Source organism: Macrobrachium nipponense, chromosome 47 (genome assembly GCF_015104395.2).
Source record: "Macrobrachium nipponense isolate FS-2020 chromosome 47, ASM1510439v2, whole genome shotgun sequence".
Lineage (NCBI taxonomy): Eukaryota > Metazoa > Arthropoda > Malacostraca > Decapoda > Palaemonidae > Macrobrachium > Macrobrachium nipponense.
The window spans coordinates 6,429,666-6,448,391 of record NC_087222.1 but is presented as its reverse complement, the minus strand read 5'-3'; the positions used below and the strand labels follow the sequence as shown (position 1 = coordinate 6,448,391).

At 35.9% G+C, this 18,726-nt stretch overlaps 1 pseudogene; it reads right to left on the bottom strand.

The window, feature by feature from the left end:
• Positions 1-207: 207 nt before the first annotated feature.
• LOC135204511 (uncharacterized) lies at positions 208-17,853 on the bottom strand (annotated as a pseudogene).
• Between the last annotated feature and the right edge of the window lie 873 nt (positions 17,854-18,726).

The window sequence follows — 18,726 nt, the reverse complement described above, 5'->3', positions numbered from 1 at the left end:
TCCTGCCTTCGTCCATTCCACTATTCCTGCGCTGTTTCTGATTACTGGCACTGCCCATGTGTTTATGGCTTTTATCATATTTCGGGCGTTGAGTTTTGACTTGAGTATCGCCTTGAATCTCTGCACATATTCTTTCTTGATCGGTGTCTTCATCTCTTGGTGTTTTATATCCCCTCATTCCATTATTCCCAGATATTGTATCCCGTCTCATTCTATGTGTTTGATGCTGGTCCCACCTAGTAGCCCTTCAATTGACTCATCATGCCCTAACCAACACTCGCCCTCCCACTTGATGTTCCTACCCACAATCGAACATACCTTAACTGGTTTGAGCAGGATGATTCTCGAGTAAATATTTTCGAAGAAACTCTGACAAAAGTCGTGCTGGGAGCACTCGTTGGGGGTCCAGTCTTTATGCTTGTAGCACCATATGAGGCCGTTCCTGCCATCTGCAAATTCACTAGAAGACTATTTCAGTGACAGCTGCTCCTATATATCTGATTTTTTCTTTCTCCATGTGGCACCACGAGCGCTGGAAGTTTAAGATAATACGTGATTGACCTCGTTTTCCACATTGGTCTTAAATAATGAAAGATATAAAACAAAAGTTTTCTGTACAGCATACAGCTGTATGAAACGCTCAACCATGGCCCATGAAACGTTCACCCACAGCCTGGTGGTGGCCTGTGTTGTTGGCATCTGTAGGCCGGTGCCAGATGCATGGTCATGGTAAACTTTAACTTTGAATAAAATAAAAACTACTGAGGCTAGAGAGCTGCAATTTGAAAATGTTTGATGATTGGAGGATGGATGATCAACTTGCCATTTTGCAATCCTCTAGCTTCGGTAGTTTCTAAGATCTGAGGGAGGACAGAAAAAGTTCGGACGGCAGACAAATGGCCAGCTCAATAGTTTTCTTTCAAAGAAAACTAAAATACAAAAAAAAAAAAAAAAAAAAATATATATACACAGGTTTTTCCCGTTACTGATTACCATTATGTTATCACATCAGCAGAGCGAGTCCAGTTTTGACAATCTACTTTGAAGCCATTGTCGATGGAATTTACATCTGTCTTACTATTTGTAACCAACGTGAGACGAATATAAAAAGATGTGGAAAACATCCCGCAGCTCTTAATAACAAAATGAACCATTAAAAAGACTTAATTACTCAAATGGACACTGACTTGTGAAAAGAGCTTTCGTGTAACCAAGTGCACTACGAAACATTTGTGAAAAAAGATAAATATCAATAAAGAATTATCTCTTGACATTACAATTATGATAATATATTCCTCAACCTAAGACATAAATTCTCCTTACCAGAGGGATTGATTTTTTTTTATTGAAAATCCAGTAACATTTCACCACCAAGCTGGCGTCTTATTCCCAAAGAGAGTCAACTTTTAGCGATTTGAAATTTCAAAGAGATCAAGAAGTCAAGGCGTCGAATGATATATATCTTACAATTACATCTTGAACCAACACCATTCTCGCCCTTGCAGCGTTATGTTTGTTGCTGGGCATTTCGGTCCTACTTTTGAATATCTTATAAAGATTTTTTATAAGATAGAAACTGCTCATAATCATGTACCACTTGTCTGGAAATACAAAACTGCTATTTGAGCGTTGACACGTTTTCAGAAGAAAAACTTGCCAGTGTTTTTGATGAGATTTAGTCCTACAATGCCTGAAATAGCTAGTAAACACCATCAGGGCGTTTACAGCTCAGGGTCAAAGAGAAGAGTTGGATGTATGGGTAACCCGCTTGTCTAGAAAACAAAAGCGGGTAATGAAAGTTTTAACGAACGTCAGCAATCTGTTGCAAGCCAATGTATAATAATTCATCAGAAAAATTAATAATGGCGATGGACTTTCTCAGTTTTTTTTTACCCACAAAAGAGTCTATGAGAAAGTGTGTTTTGTAGGAAGGCTGTAAAAAAAGTCAAGTTTGAATGAAACTACAATTAGCCTTAGCAGTCATTAAGTAAAATGGGTCACTGAAAGAGTTGCATCTAGAGACATTAAATCACCCGAATGTCCTGCCTCGTAATCTAAAATATGACAGATTTTGTATCAATTTGTATTCTTCATAGCTAGCAAACCCTCTGTCTTATAAATAGGATAAATCTTCTGTGCCGGCTGGAAACCGGTTGAAACAATCACAGATTGTAAAGCAAGGCATCTGTGAAATATGGCAACTTGCATATACAAGGTGGAATCTGATCATTGACCTAACACAATACCTTGAAGGCGTTTCTGGTCCAGGGCGAACCACGGGAAGAAGAAGAAGGCGAGTTGCAGGGCGTAGAGACTGACGATCCCCACGGCGGAATTGATGGAGAATGACCTCAGACGAAAATTTCAATTTAAAAAATAAAGTGGAAATGGAAAACGAGGTTTTCATGGGTCGAACAATACTTTAGTGAGCTAGTGAAAACCAAATTACAATACTTCTTTGAGTGATGATTATGGGGAAAATGGTTAAAATCAAGATCAGGAAAACTGTAATAAATCAAAAACTTCCGTCAAAAGTTCTCCGAATCGAAGCTTAAAGTTTGCCTCGCGTGGAAATGAACATAAACTGGAGTAAAGCTCTGAATCAACATAATCTAGATATACAAAATATTAGTTGCAACAACATATGGCACTGAATAGACCTTCATACCGTTGTCGCACCGATGAAGAAAGCTCCAAAATCTGTGATAGAAGTGACAGTGATGGCGACCCCGGCATGGCGAAGAGCCCTGGCCATCCGCTCTTCAGCTCGAGAGGTCATTCCTGGTGAACAAAAGAGAGAGAGAGAGAGAGAGAGAGAGAGAGAGAGAGAGAGAGAGAGAGAGAGAGAGAGCATTAATTTCTAAGAGTACAGAAGAGTTTACAGAGTTAGTGTATATCTTTCGACTCAACGTCCTTTACTTAGTCTGCTGACCTGAGTCGAAAGATCTCGCATCACTCCATTGTTTCACTTTCCTTCGTGCCTCTACCTTTATTTATATATATTCATCGCGTTCCAAATTTTCGTGATTCAGTTATACATCTTTGTTGATATGCAGAGAATTGTGTATTCTGGTTCTTCAGCCGGTAAATGACAAAAGCCTAACACTGCTACCACTGACACTTAGGAAATTACCACGCTGAAAAATCCAGCGGGAAAATAATAAGAAAAGAAACTGTACCTTTCACAACATGACTCAAGGAAAATGAAAAAATACCAAGCAAGCGCTCGAAAGCGTTATCACATTCGGTTCTACCGCCTGATTTAGGTTACTGAAGTACTGGACGATGACGAACATGTCATCCACTCCTAAACCGAGCATGAGGAGAGGAAGGATGCTGTGGACCGCTCCATAGGGCAGCGAGAAAGCGGAGCACAGACCGAAAAACGGGCCCCACTGCCATGAAGGTCGAAAAGATCCCCAGCAACGATAACAGAGGCTGTCGGAGAAACGGGTGATTGATTATGTGTGAACTTTTATTTTCTTTGAGTTTAATCATTTATGAAGATTAAAAATATCTGGATTTTAATTTCAGTTTCACTAAAAGGCTCTAACATGGAACATGTTATGATCTAATGATACGAGTATCTTAAAAACTGACTCTCACTAAAAGGCCCTAATACGCAATATATTTCATCAGTTTATGATCCTCATGATATGAGTATTATAAAAATTGGCTCTCACTAAAAGGCTCTAATACGCATGTCATGGTCCGAATGAAAAGTTTATAGATAAAGCTGAATTGCACACAAAGTTAATTTACTCCAAAACTGACATAATCTGTATAGGCTTAACTACTTCCTTATAGTTCGCAATATTAAATCTGTGAGAGCCTACAGCAAATTTGTACAGGTTCTGAAAAAACCTAAAGATCTTGAGAAGACCCACCAGATACCAGCACGCAGGTCAAGAACTGCTAGTATGAATCAGTATAAACATCTAGGGAATGCAATTCACGGTTGTACATTGGCATTTTCGGATATCTGTCCTGAAACAATCGCGCCTAAAATCGCAAGACTTTGGGGCTTTTGATTTGGCGCTTTTCCGTACAAATCTTTTATATAATCTGTGGAGTCTAAAGTACATGACTGGTTATAAATCGTCTGTAGCTAAGGGGCCCCTCTTTTTCTGTTCAGTTCTGTTTGTACGAGATTCGGTCCCCTTTCCATGTTGAACTTTCCCAACATCAGCTGAACGCAGATGAACAAGGTGACTTCGCCGAACACCAGATAAATAGCATCTCCGAAGATGGTGTCGCCGCTGATTTCTCCAAAACTGCAGGCGGGGAGAAATTGGACAAATATATGAGAAATACAGTGTTGAATGGAATATATAATTTAGGCCAAATGCCAAGCACTGGGACCTATGAGGCCATACAGTGCTGAAATGGAAACTGCCAGTAAAAGGTCTGATAGGTGTTAGGAGAGGGTAGAAAGTAAGATGGAAGAAAGAGAATATGAAAGGAGGTGCAGTAAAAGGAACGAAAGGCGTTGCACCTAGGGGCAGAAGGCACGCTGCAAAGAACCTTAAGCAATGCCTACGGCACTACTCACTCCTGGGAAATACAGTGTTGCGAATGAGCGAAATAAAAATGGTGTGCATATACATGCACTCAGGCACTCCTAGCCAAACCTGTCCATGTCACCCCACGTGACGCCATCAGCCACTTACGTATTGGATCTCCAGTGTCCAATGTATGAAGTCTTCAGAGTGATGACAAGGAATGCTTTATTGCAAATGCCAGCATCAAGTCCATTGGAAGGCTTGCATAAGATTTTTGAATTCTAGCTTGAAATATTGGCTTAGGTGGAATTTTCTTGAACTTTTCTACTGTTGCTCAATAGTGTGATGAAAATTATTTTTCCTGGAAATTTATGTGAAACAAATTTCAATACAATATTCAGCACTTATGAGAAATTCCAGAAAATCCCGTACAAGCAAATATTTCAAAATCGAACGTAAAAACCTCATCTCTTCCTAACTATCATGATAGTCTTGGCGCAAGTGGTAAATTACAGAATAAAAAAGGTTTTATTTATGGGAAATTTGTATTTACAAAACTTCAGTTAAGTCGGCAGAGTTCAAGTGTTCTTAAGAGTTTATAAAGCATAAGTTTCCAGGAGGCGCCAGTACAAATATAAAACTCAACTACATTCAGTTTACGACAGAATAGCTTGTTTGTGTTTGTATGGTGCTTTTACGTTGCATGGAACCAGTGCATATTCAGCAACGGAACCAACGGCTTTACATGACTTCCGAACCACGAAATACACATCTCTGACCCCGCAATGGAATGGCCGAGACTCGAACTCACGACCACGGAGGTGGCAGACCAAGACCAACCCCATCATGCCACTGAGGCGCGTTCCCCGCGAAATCAAGCGCCTTAATGACCTCTGCTGCACAGACTTTAATTTGAAGATAATGCAATGCAGGGCATATACGTACATGGGGAGCAGGTGATATTCATATTGTTGGGAAAAACTCTCTATCACGAGAGTATATATAATGTTCTAAGGGGCCCTCAGTAATAAAAAAAAAAATTAAAAAACACTGTGATGAAGAAAGAGGACAGTTAACTCCAACTAGGCTATTTCCTCTCCCGTATTTAGAGTTAGCTGCCCTCTTTCTTCCTCACATGATCCATAAACGAGCTTACTACCGGTGTCAACAATCTTCAGCGACTCTGTTTATTTATTTATTTTGTTTTTTTAAGTTCACCTCAGTACATGTTAGGTTTAATCATTCATTTGGACTGAAGATGAACCCAGGGAAGGGTTTCGATTACAATGTAAAGTGTTTTTAAATCATACACGGACTCTTGCCATTTTTTTACTATTGTGGACCCCTTTGAACAATTTTCATATTCTTATCAAAACTTGCTTATCACCTAAGGAATGTGAACACTTGATCCATTTATTTGAAAAGAAAACATATATATGTGACATGAACATGTTCTAGGAGGGACAGTTAGTCTGATATAAGCGAAAATAGGTAAAATTGCGCTGGAGATACTTCGGCACAGTCGATTTTTCTGTAGTACAGTATATAATGCTGTATGAAACTCTCAGCCGTGTCCAACGAAACTTTCAATCACGGCCCAGTGGTGGCCAGTGTTGTTGGCACTAGTAAGTGTCAGACGCACGTTCACGGTTAACTTTAACCCTACATGAAAAAAAAACAAAAACTACTGAAGCTGGAGGGTTGCAATTTGATATGTTCGATGATTGAAGGGTGGATGATCAACATACCAATTTGCAGCTTTCTAGACTTGGTAGTTTTTGAGATACGAAGGTGGACAGAAAATCTTAACAGTTTTATTTTACATTAAAAAAAAATGTCAATGAAATCAAAATTTTTATGTCATAAATTGAACTTACTTTTCATGCACCAAATAGTTTCTAATCTTCTGCACGTTCGCCTGCGTCGTGTTTTCGCCCTGACTTATCTGATAAGTAATCTTTGCCACTATGTAGTACATTCCATCCCACTTGTTGATGACCATTTGCCCTGGTGCTGGTCACTTGTTCATTATGATGAATTTGCCTTGATACTATATGATTTCATACATACATATAAACATACATACACACATTATATATATATATATATATATATATATATATATATATATATATATATATATATATATATATATATATGTATATATATATATATATATATATATATGTATATATATATATATATATATATATATATGTATATATATATATACATATATATATATATATATATATATATATATATATATATATATATATATATATGTATGTATGTATATATACATATTATATATATATATATATATATATATATATATATATATATATATATATATATATATATATATATATATATATATATATATATATATATATATATATATATATATATATATATATATATATATATATATATATATATATATATATATATATATATATATATATATATATATATATATATATATATATATATATTATATATATATATATATATATATATATATATATATATATATATATATATATATATATATATATATATATATATATATATATATATATATATATATATATGTACAATTTGCACAGACACTGTATGGTCCAGTCATACCTCCGCTGGGATTCCGGGAAGAGCTTCAAACCCGGCAGAAGATCTGACTGGTTCAAAAGCAGTTGTAGAAGTCAGCGTCAACCTAAAAGGTAAAAATTGAATCAGGGCGTGATCCTTGTATGCAGAGGCCTATTTAATGAGACGAGTAAACCCAGTGGCTTTATGTAACCCACATCCAAAGAAAGCAACCACTTCTGTCATTTACTGCGAGGTCATGTTAGCTCTTGTATTTGACGCGGGCTTCTTTGAAAGTTATAGAGCGTAATAGTTTAATCATCAAGAAAACTATGTATTTAAAATGACCTTTTCATACATTTACTAACAATATTTAACTTCACGTGGTTCTTGCCTCATGGTTCACGCGTTCCTCAGAACAGTAGTCTCGCATCAGTGGAATAGAATGCTATCGAATGTGAATAAGAAAAGCAACACACTCAAGAAACAGACTGACAGAAGTTATACAGAGGGACAGAGAGTTACATACACAGACAGACAGTTATACAGACAAACAGACGAGGAAACCTAATCTGAAACATTTACACAAATGCTTGTTATGAACGCGGAATACAAAACCTTTCGACAAAGTTAATCTACCGACTTTGAAATCAAGTACAAAAGTATTTACGCTCTTGATCAATTGAATCTGCAAAATACATAAGAGCCTGAGCGCCATTCACCTCCTCTGACAAACGGGCGTGGCTGGCACTCTCCCCCCAGGTGACCTCACTCCGACTGACCCTCATGGCCAAATAGGCTATGGCAGTTTTAGCAGCTGTCACATAACCCTAGTCATTCCAGGTTACGTTCCCCAGGAATTCGGTGATATTCATAGGGTAGTAGAACGTTGTTCTGAAAATGATGAGTGTGAATAATAACTATAAGTCTGCCATTTATACAACGCAGTTCTTATGTACTCTATACTTCTCGTTTTGTGAGTAACAATAATAAGCTATGAATTTTATATGCGAGAATTAGCCTTGCTGTCGTCCAACACGAGGTCAGCCTCTATCACCATTAACCACCATATAAATAATTTACTCAGAATTCAAGGTAACTTGGTCTGAACTTGGGACGGAACGTACTGCCACTACGGTTGGGACATGCTGTCTAGATTATCTCTTATATCACCCTCATAGTTAACAGTAAGAGTACACGCATAACCACAGTAAAATTAATAATAATAATCTCCAACAGACGGAAGAATAAACTCAACGATAAAAAGAGACAAAGGCTATGCATTCAATAACGTCTCCTGAACTGTAAGAGGATGTCCAATGGAATGTGTGCGTTTGAATCCACATAACTCACGCCATGTTGGCTGCGTTGACGGCTTCAGTGACATCCTGGTCCGTCAGCTTTTCGTAGACGGAAGAGTTGTAGCCCCAGATCTCCAGGACGCTGATTTTGAGGCAGGCATTAGCATCTTCGCGTAGAACTGGTAATAGATCTCCTTGTCCAACGCCAGAGACCAGTCAAATTCGTCGCTCTCGAAGCTCCTGCCCGGAAAAAGCTGGCTCCTGATGTGATTGAGCTCTTTTCTCTGCTCTCCGCCCAGTGCCGGGACCCTGTGAATAGGCGTGGAAGGGAACGGAGTGTACTATATTGCATCATTTGACAAGCTTACGACATATATATAGGCTGGGATTGTTTCCTAGTATCATTGATGAAAAGGAAATCTGACATGGCAAGGTCAGTTACCCAAAAAGTTATCCATACAACAAATCTCACAGGAATCCAGTTAGTATATTTACCTCAAACTGAAGGCGCTATGAAAAGGTCTTTGGAATAGGAAGCAATCAAGGCTGTATTTAATTACTTACACACACTAATCACGCTATGAAGCTGACCTTGATCAAACCATGCAAGAACTCGAGCTAAAGAGAAGACAGTTGACTGAAAATCGATGATAATCCAGAAATGGAGTCCACTTGCCGGGAAAAGCTATCACTCACATTTATACACTTGGCAGCGATCAGAACTATATCATGTATCTAAGAAAAGGCTTTGGCCTGAAAAATCAAGTCAAGGAGTGACACCTCAGAACATAAATTTCATGGGAGTGACACCTCAGACATAAATTCCAAAGGAGTGACACCTCAGACATAAATTTCATAGGAGTGACACCTCAAACGTGAATTTCATAGGAGTGACACCTCAGACATAAATTTCATAGGAGTGACACCTCAGACATAAATTCCAAAGGAGTGACACCTCAGACATAAATTTCATAGGAGTGACACCTCAGACTAAATTTCATTTAGGAGAGACACTCAGACATAAATTCCAAAGATGACACCTCACGTGATTCTAGAATACCAAACCTCAGAACATATTTCATAGGAGTGACACCTCAGACATAAATTTCATAGGAGTGACACCTCAGACATAAATTTCATAGGAGTGACACCTCAAACGTGAATTTCATAGGAGTGACACCTCAGACATAAATTCCAAAAGAGTGACACCTCAGACATAAATTTCATAGGAGTGACAACAATCTAACCAATATCTAGTACAATGTTAGTAAATCAGTGCTCTAGTTTTTTTTATAAAAAATCTTAGCAATTTAATCATTTTTAAAATTTTTGGTTACTTTGTCACTTCATCGTTATGTCACGCCAATAAATTGTTAATCCTTCAATACGGTATTTTTATCACTCTTCGATACAGACCCGACTTACCTGTAGCAGACGTCTTCCTGGGTGACTGTTCTCCCGTTTCCATCGATGTTGTGGTTGCTCTGATATCTTGGTGAACACGAGACATCTGCATAATAATAATAATAATAATAATAATAATAATAATAATAATAATAATAATAATAATAATAATAATAATGAGCCGCCTTTGATAACACCAGCCCGAAATTCCGTTGATGGCTGAAAGCATGATGAAACTCAGACAGCTGCTTAGAAATCTCAGTGTGCCAGAGAAGCAAGTCAGTCATTAGAAGAATTCTGTATAAAATAAAATATGTAATTTAGATTCTGACATCATATTAAATTATAATTATAACAATAATAATTCTGATAAAGGAAGCTTCTCAGTAACATGGACCCTTACTTAACTAAGATGAAGGACAACGATATCATATATTTCTCTTTGGACACCAGCAGTCTCTGAAATTCAGGACTTACTACTTTCTATATTTTGGCCTTTTTATGGGCTCCTTTTATTAGATGGAATTCTGTTGTAACAGAACATGTTTACCAGTCATATAACACTTCAGCCACTAAATATAGGCATCGATCCGAGAGAGAGAGAGAGAGAGAGGAGAGAGGAGAGAGAGAGAGACGAGAGAGAGAGAGAGAGAGAGAGAGAGAGAGCGAAACGCGAATAGTTTCAAACTGTACGTGAGGGGAATAGGTGGTTACCAGAATAATACTACAGGTAATGATCAGCAACATCGTGTTTGTCTTTAAAGAAAGAGTGGGAGAATAGGTCTTCCTTTAAAAGGGTCTCCTCAAGTCTAGCATTATTTTAAAGATATAATACTCTTCCATGGACAATAACAGAAAACATCTTTCCTTTTCCACCCAAATTGGAGAACTATCGGGTAATCTATATTAATATAATCGATAAATAATTTGAATTTTAGAGAAAACTTCCAAAAAATCAAAACCTTAATTAAGAAATAATACACCGTCATAATAATAGCTGTAAAGATTGTTGACAGGTGATAGTTTAGTACCACCTGACGGCAGTCAGTACCTTCTATGAAGACATTAAACTCAATAAACTTCCCTTAATACACGAGCTGGAAGAACGGAATATAAGAGACCCACATAACAGATTCATGTAAACATTTAACCTGAGGATTTATGGTTGTTAATCACAACAGCTTACATAGAATTTATCTGATGCCAGGAAGCAAGAAATGAAGTTTATCTTGGTCAGAACTGTAATAAGCACTAGCTCATTGTGTCGTGCATATATTTCTTAAGCTTATTCAAAATAATTGCACATCCCCATTGGTTTATGTTTTGTTTTAAATGGTTTTCCACCTAGATTCAGCGCTGTAAATATGAAATAATGCAGAATGTGTAACTATCATGTCACTGCAAATCCTGTAGAGTTATATGAAATCCCTGAATATATTAAACAGTATATAGGTAACGTACTACTATGAGATTCAGGGTCTCTGTAACACGGTTTTTTGGACTTTGCTCCTTGTCAAAGCATCGGATGTAGCTGAAAGTTGACATATGTATATTTTACAACCACACACAAATTTTGTCAGCATTATCAATAACCTAAACCCGATAGTTTTAATTTTTATAGAGTAAAAATGATCTAGCCGACGCCATGGCCAGTGATTACGAGCCAAGAGTCGAAAAACATTCATTACGTATGCAAGGTAAACAAACAGCTTTTGACGAAATGTTGCCCCGCCCATCCACCAGACAGAAATTCCATCGGCTCTGAAACCCAAAGACTTTATGAATGGCGGAACGATACATAGATGTGGGTGGGGTATCAGTGCTAGCGTAGTAATACTACTGTAGCAGTAGTGCCGCAACAGTATAGCAGTAATATACATGAATTAAACGTTTAAGCCAACTGCTGGGATCCTTGAGGATCATTTAGCACTTCTTACAATTACTCGAGAAATTAGTTTTTATAGCCAGAAGTTAAATTTTCTAATCCAACAATGCCCATGGCAGCCTTCAGTGTTATCCTGAATTATAACGAGGCGAAAGTGGGTGGAACCTCATGAAGTCATCATTCTGACGATAATTATTGGTGAAGGTTTAAAGCCAATATACGGTACCGGCTATTTTTTTTCAGTAAATAGATAGATAGACAATAAATAAAAATTGCTTGACATTGGATATAGCAGTTATCAAATCAAGCTTGTATGTCATTGTTGCCAGAGGTTTAGCCTTCGTTACGTATAGCCAATCATCCATCGAGAAAGAGGGAAGAAATGCTGTCATAAGTTACGTAACGAGTGCGTTCGAAACCTTTTCTCTGAGTAAGTTGGCCCGTCTTCAAAAAAGGTCACTTTAACATTATAAGTACCAAATTTATTCAACCTACGTAGTGCAGAATACACTCAAAATTTATGTGTTGATATAATATATATTCTGAATTAGCGTTATATTTATGAAATGCATAGATAAAAAGTTATTGCGAAAAAACCGTGTTACAGAGGCCCTGAATCTCATAGTAGTAATGGCCACAAAAACATAGTATTTGGGGTGTAAATGCTAGACAAAAAGGTCATTGAATACATAAACATAGTGGGATGGATTGAATATTCAACAACGAAATAAGAGAGAAAAAATCGCATGTAACAACATCAAGAGGAGATATAGAAAACAAGATAAAGATAAAGGATTTCTGAAGAAAGCATGCAGATGAAGAGATGCTGTACGAAGAGAATGCATTCCTGGTGCAATGAAATGGTCATTTGGAAGATTTTTTAAAGTATAAAGATAAAAAATAATCAGAGCCGAATAACGCAAGAATGACTGCTGAAGGAAGACACGAGGAGAACAGTTAAGGTGTCAAAGAAAAATGCACAAGGAGGTGAATGGAGTAGCTACAAGTGAGTTGCAGTAATGACAATTTGACAGATTGGCTGACCAGAATATGCTAGTGAAGTCTAGATTCAGTGAAATTTCTAATGGAATGGGTGGAAAGAATAGTTGTGTTTTGTATAAGGGTTTAGGCGATACGGGTTACTTCAGGAATTACAGAGCGTAACATCACTTAGTATACTGGGGAAGGTGTACAGTTGTATTTTGCTTGACGGGGTGGAAAAAAAAATAGCAGAAGGGATTGATGAAGGAACGGTTGGGTTAGCTTAGCAAACAAGTGGGCGTGGAGACCAAGACCTTATTATGAAATATAAGTGAAAACTTGGAGAGTAAAAGAAAGCAGCTGTATGTGGCATGCATGGGCCCCGAAAGAATCTTGTGACAGAACTGATGGAGAGGTAAACTGGAAAGCGCAGATGATGAAAAGTCTAGAAGGTAAATTGTTGTGATCATTTCAGGGTTTTCATGATGGAAACATCGCATGCGTTAAGAAATTTAGAAGGAAAGTGTCTGATTTGGCGTAAGATTGGGGATGAGACAAGGGTCACTAAAGTCTCCATCTCCGTCTTTACTATGCAGGGGGGAATGCAAAAAGTCCAAGGAAGAACAGCAGATGTATGTGCAAAGTTGTGGGATAAGAAAATGGATTATGACTGCGGTGTTGAATTACTGATGCTTGCAGAAGATGCTGTTCTGATAAGGAAAAGTGAAGAGAAATTGCAGAAGCTAATGAAAGATTTGAAAATGCTTATAAGAGCAGGACCTGGAGAGTATATGTAAGCAAGATTAAGCTTGTAAATGCAACTTTAAATGGGGAAGATGGAGCAATGTACAATTTGAATTTATATAGGTATTTGGCAAGAAATATAATAGAGGATGACTCGAACTGTCAATGAGAAGACTTTTGAGCCAACGCTCCTTTATGGAAGTCAAGAGCAGATTAATGTGAATGAAAGAAAAAAGGTTGAAGCTGCTGAAATGGATAGTTTGTGAAGTATAAATTGGATAACAAAATAGTGGAGATCAGCAGTAGTTGAATCATTACTAAAGAGGATGTATTAGTGTTTTGAGATGGTTTTGTTGCGAAGACACAAGTAAAACGATGGGATGGCTGAGAGCGTAAGAGTGAAAGAGAGAGGAGGAAGGAGGAGAGGAAGAGCTAATAAGTGTTGCAAGACAGGATGGAAGAACTGATGGAAAGGAATTTCCTTTAGACTTGAAAAAAAAAAAACAAGTTTGTGTAAAGGTGAAGAAACAAAAATTTCCACTCGATAAAATAAAACAAAATAAAACAAAATGACAAGCAAAAGCAAAAGCAAACGTAATACACACATACACACTCACATGTGTGTATATATATATATGTAAATATATATATATATATATATATATATATATATATATATATATATATATATATATATATATATATATATATATATATATATATATATATATATATATACAGGGTGGGCCAAAAGTAGCCTCACAGTTAAAACAGAATAAAAAATAATTTTTTAAACGCATAAAATTTTTCAGACATGAATAAGTGGCATATTTAAGAATGAGTGACATGAAAAGGATAAAAATAAGTAGCATGTATTAATGGCACAGTATTAATTTTCTATTGAAGAGTACTTTGAATGAGAAACAGTTCATAAATTGACTGTAAGGCTACTTTTGGCCCACCCTGTATATATATATATATATATATATATATATATATATATATTTGTATATATATATATATATATATATATATATATATATATGTATTTATAATATGTTATAATTTTTATATTATACATCTATATATATATATATACTTATATATATATATATATATCATAATATATAGCTATATATATATACATATTATATAAATATATATATCATATATAATTATATATAATATGTATATATATATTAATGATATATAAACAAATATATATATATATAGATATATATGTATATATATATAGCTATATATATATATATATATATATACGTATCTTATATATATATATATATAGCTATAGTTATTATTTATATATAATAATATATAATATTATTTATTTATATATATATATATATATATAATATATATTATATAATATTATATATAGTATAGCTACATATATATATATGTGTGTGTGTGTATTTATGGAAAAGAAGAAAAATATCTGACTTGATTTAAAAAATTCGATATATAAAGGTAAACAAAATACATCACAATGAAATAATTATATAGTCCACAATTAAACATAAAGAGTTGCATAAGGCACGATATCAATCCATTTTAAGCGAGATGTAGTCGGCCCTTAGAACAATGTCCTCTGCTTCGAAGATGACCATTTCGACTCTCTGGTCTTGGGGGAAGTTCTTTTCCTGCCAGTCGATAGTTTTCACGTAGTCGGAGCCCTGGAAACAGAATGTTGAGAGATGCTGAAAAGCTTCGTTAAAAATTTTTCCTTCAGTTTCTCTCAAGAAAGCAGTTAAGAATCTCTAGTTGTACCAACGCCATCTTGAATTGAGAAGGCCTGAGAGACTCAAGCATGAGTCATCACCAGTTGTCCGAGTCTGGCCGTGCGTTTCCATTCACAACTTTGTATTTTTGGTGGCATTTATCAGTTATTTGCAGAATGTATAATTTTTGTGTAAGTTAATTAGGTTTTACAGTCTTTTGCATCATCAGTATCCTCTGGACCAGGTTAATGTGATTAAATATAAAAGGAAATCAGTGCAGAAACAGTAATGAGAACAAAAAAGTTTATTCGCAGAAATGAGTATATAATACATTTTTATACTTAGAAAGGAGGACAAGAGCACAAAAATGATGACAAAAGATCCTCTCTCTTTAGGAAAAGGTATAAGAGCTATATACAAAATAAATATTCACTATAATTTACAGCAATTCTTCCTCAGAATCTTATTTCTTCAGTGTATTCAGCTTTCTCTATTTTGTTAAATTTTTGCAATTTTGAATGTTTTCATTACTTTTCTTACAATAATTGTTTAATAGGGTAATTGGAGGAAGCAAATATCAGCATTTAAAAAAATTTTCAATGCTATGCCCAGCATCACAATCATTTATAGGTAAGAAGGCATCATTATCAGAAATGTCCGTGGGTAAATTCCTTTGATACATTGATTTGATGAAATCAAGACACTGACAGTTTATCAATGATTATATAGTTAAACAGAATTGCGTTTACTACAGATTCATGCGGATAAAGAAGCCTTCCTCTGCTTATACCCTGAATGTAACTGTTATCGTCTGGTAAGCTATCTTTTGTTTCTTGGCAAGTAAGTAAGTCTTTACAGGAGCTACACTTATTCTTTCACAACAGCATACACACAATAGCCAGCAAGGTATGTTATAACCGGGAAAAGATCCATACATTTATCAATATCATCTTGACTGACATCAATATGAAAAAAAAAATCGTTATTTCCGGACTCCTGATTATTCATGCCCTCCCAGTTCGTTTCTTCGAAGATCTTCAGTTCGATGTTTTTATTATTAAAAGTTATTCTGAGAACAGACTTTTCCTCAGTTTTTTTTCACACTCGAACACTTGTCGTAAGGAAATGTTGTAATTGCTGCCAGCAAGTCGACGATATTTACCAAATCTGTTTTCAAGTTGATCGGTTTGAAATTTTCCTGGTAAGACATATTTCACTTTTAATTTTTCTACACAGTATTATGTTATTTCTATCATTGCACATGTTGTGTGTTTTCAGGCAGTGAATGTTTCCCTACTCAGCTTTCCACCAGTTTTAGTAATGTTATTCCAGAGATCTAACCAGAAATGGAATTTCTGTAGGAAAATATACTTCTCGTCATTTACATTATATGTTAGTGGAGTAGCATATTTATTGTGGAGCCGAGTACCTTTATGTGGATGCTTTACTTTCATTATGGTCCACCAGAGATAAATGACTTTAATATAATTAGCTGTATCATCAGAATTTGGCAAACAGTGTTCTTTTCCCGTTGTCAAAAGTGCTTCTATGACATATTCATTGAAAATTTATAGGGCAAGGCTGACGTTTTGCCTTTCTAGACTCGATGGATTTAATGCCTTTGATGTAAGTTTGTATGCAAATCTGAGGAGAGAATCTGCTTCTAAATTGTGTAATTTATGCAAAGTGGCAAATGGAGCATTACATATTTTGGGTGCAGTGTGGAGATCGGAGGTTGCCAACTAGTAATGTCTCATTAGATGGCCTCAGAATGAGTATTATCACATCACTGTGATTCATATATGTGCATTAAGTTATAAATGTCCTTTAATATATATAGTATATATAATATATATATATATATATATATATATATTATATATATATATATATATATATATATATATATATACAATGCTCAAAATGAATATGTACTCAAGCAAACAGCCAGAGGAAAGGTCGTTGCATAGGATGTATATTCAAATCCAAGAGTACAATAAACAGTACTTTATGAACTCGAGTTTAGGTCAAATTCTCCAGGTTCAGAGGATGAAAAAAGAAAAATTTATATACATACATACACTTGCGAAATAATTACGTAGAACAGAATAGAATGTAGAAATTAGGGTAAAAGCCAAGTGCTCAGACCTGTGAGGTTATTCACCGCTCGAATGGAAATTGACAGTCAAAAGGTCTGAAAGGAGTAGCAAGAGGCGATTCTCGCTGTTGCACTAATGATCATTTGTTAAGAAAGCGTGGAAAGTGAGATGGAAGAGAGAGAATATGAACGGAGGTACAGTTAAAGGAATGGAATGGGTTGCAGCTTGGGGCCTTAAGCAGTGCCTACAGTACTACCCCTCAAGGGGCACAGATTTAGATAAGCACTAGACAGCCTTCATTCATGACGAATGAAGAACACAGAATATGAAACATTATGATAAGGGTTACATCATTTGTATCTAATCTCTCTCTCTCTCTCTCTCTCTCTCTCTCTCTCTCTCTCTCACTTCCTTATCATTACTATGAGTACCCTTGTAAAAAAAAAAAAAAAAAAAAAAAACTCACCTGCGGAAATCCACAGTCTTTCGTTCGACATAGAAGTTGAGAAAGCCGAGGCAGGCAAGTCCCGTTGCTATCAAACTTTCTACTACGATGAAATCCCAAGGAACTGAGGCAGCTTTTCTTCCAAACCTTCCAGAGAGAAACATCTTTGTCACAAAAACAGGAAAAAGACATACAAATGATTTTGTTCCATTTCTATCCGTACTAAATACTTTCCGTCCCCAGGAATGACATCCTCCATCAAACAGTTCCTTTGTAGGCGATGCGGAAAAGGTGCTTTTTCGTTTCTCTGAATTGAATTGAATACAGACTTATGACAAAGGCTTAGCACTGGGGCCTATGAGGTCCCTCAGCGCTGACACGGAAATTGACAGTAAAAGGTTTGAGTGGATCAACAGGAGGAATCCCTCAAGGCAGCTGCACTCTGAATCAACTGTTAGGAGTGGGTGGAGAGTTAGATGGAGGAAAGAGAATATGAACGGAGGTGCAGTTAAAGGAACGAAAGGCGTTGCAGCTAAAGGCCGAAGTGATGCTGCAAAGACCTTAAAGTAATGCCTACAGTGCACCGCATGAGCCGCACTGACGGCGCTACCTTTTTACGGAGTTTTGCTTTTTGTGTGATGAACATAGATAGACGTGATGTGACATTGCCTTGTTTTTGTCAAGATCATCTGTGTGCTTCTTGATCACATTGATCAATACGTAAAGCTTAGGCTTCATTTGTGATTCCAGATATAAACTGGACTTGAGTGATATACTCACATATATACGTATATAATACTTTTGTATATATATATATATATATATATATATTAATATATCTATAATATATATATATATATATAGTATATATATAAATGTGTGTGTTTGTGGTTATGAGTTTCCGCGTCTCCGTGATGTTGTAACACCCACATAAACATATCTATATACATGCATACACATATATACTATTTGTGTATACATAAATATATTTTACATAAGTACGAGAGAAGCCTATGTTTAGGATACTGGCTAAGTCC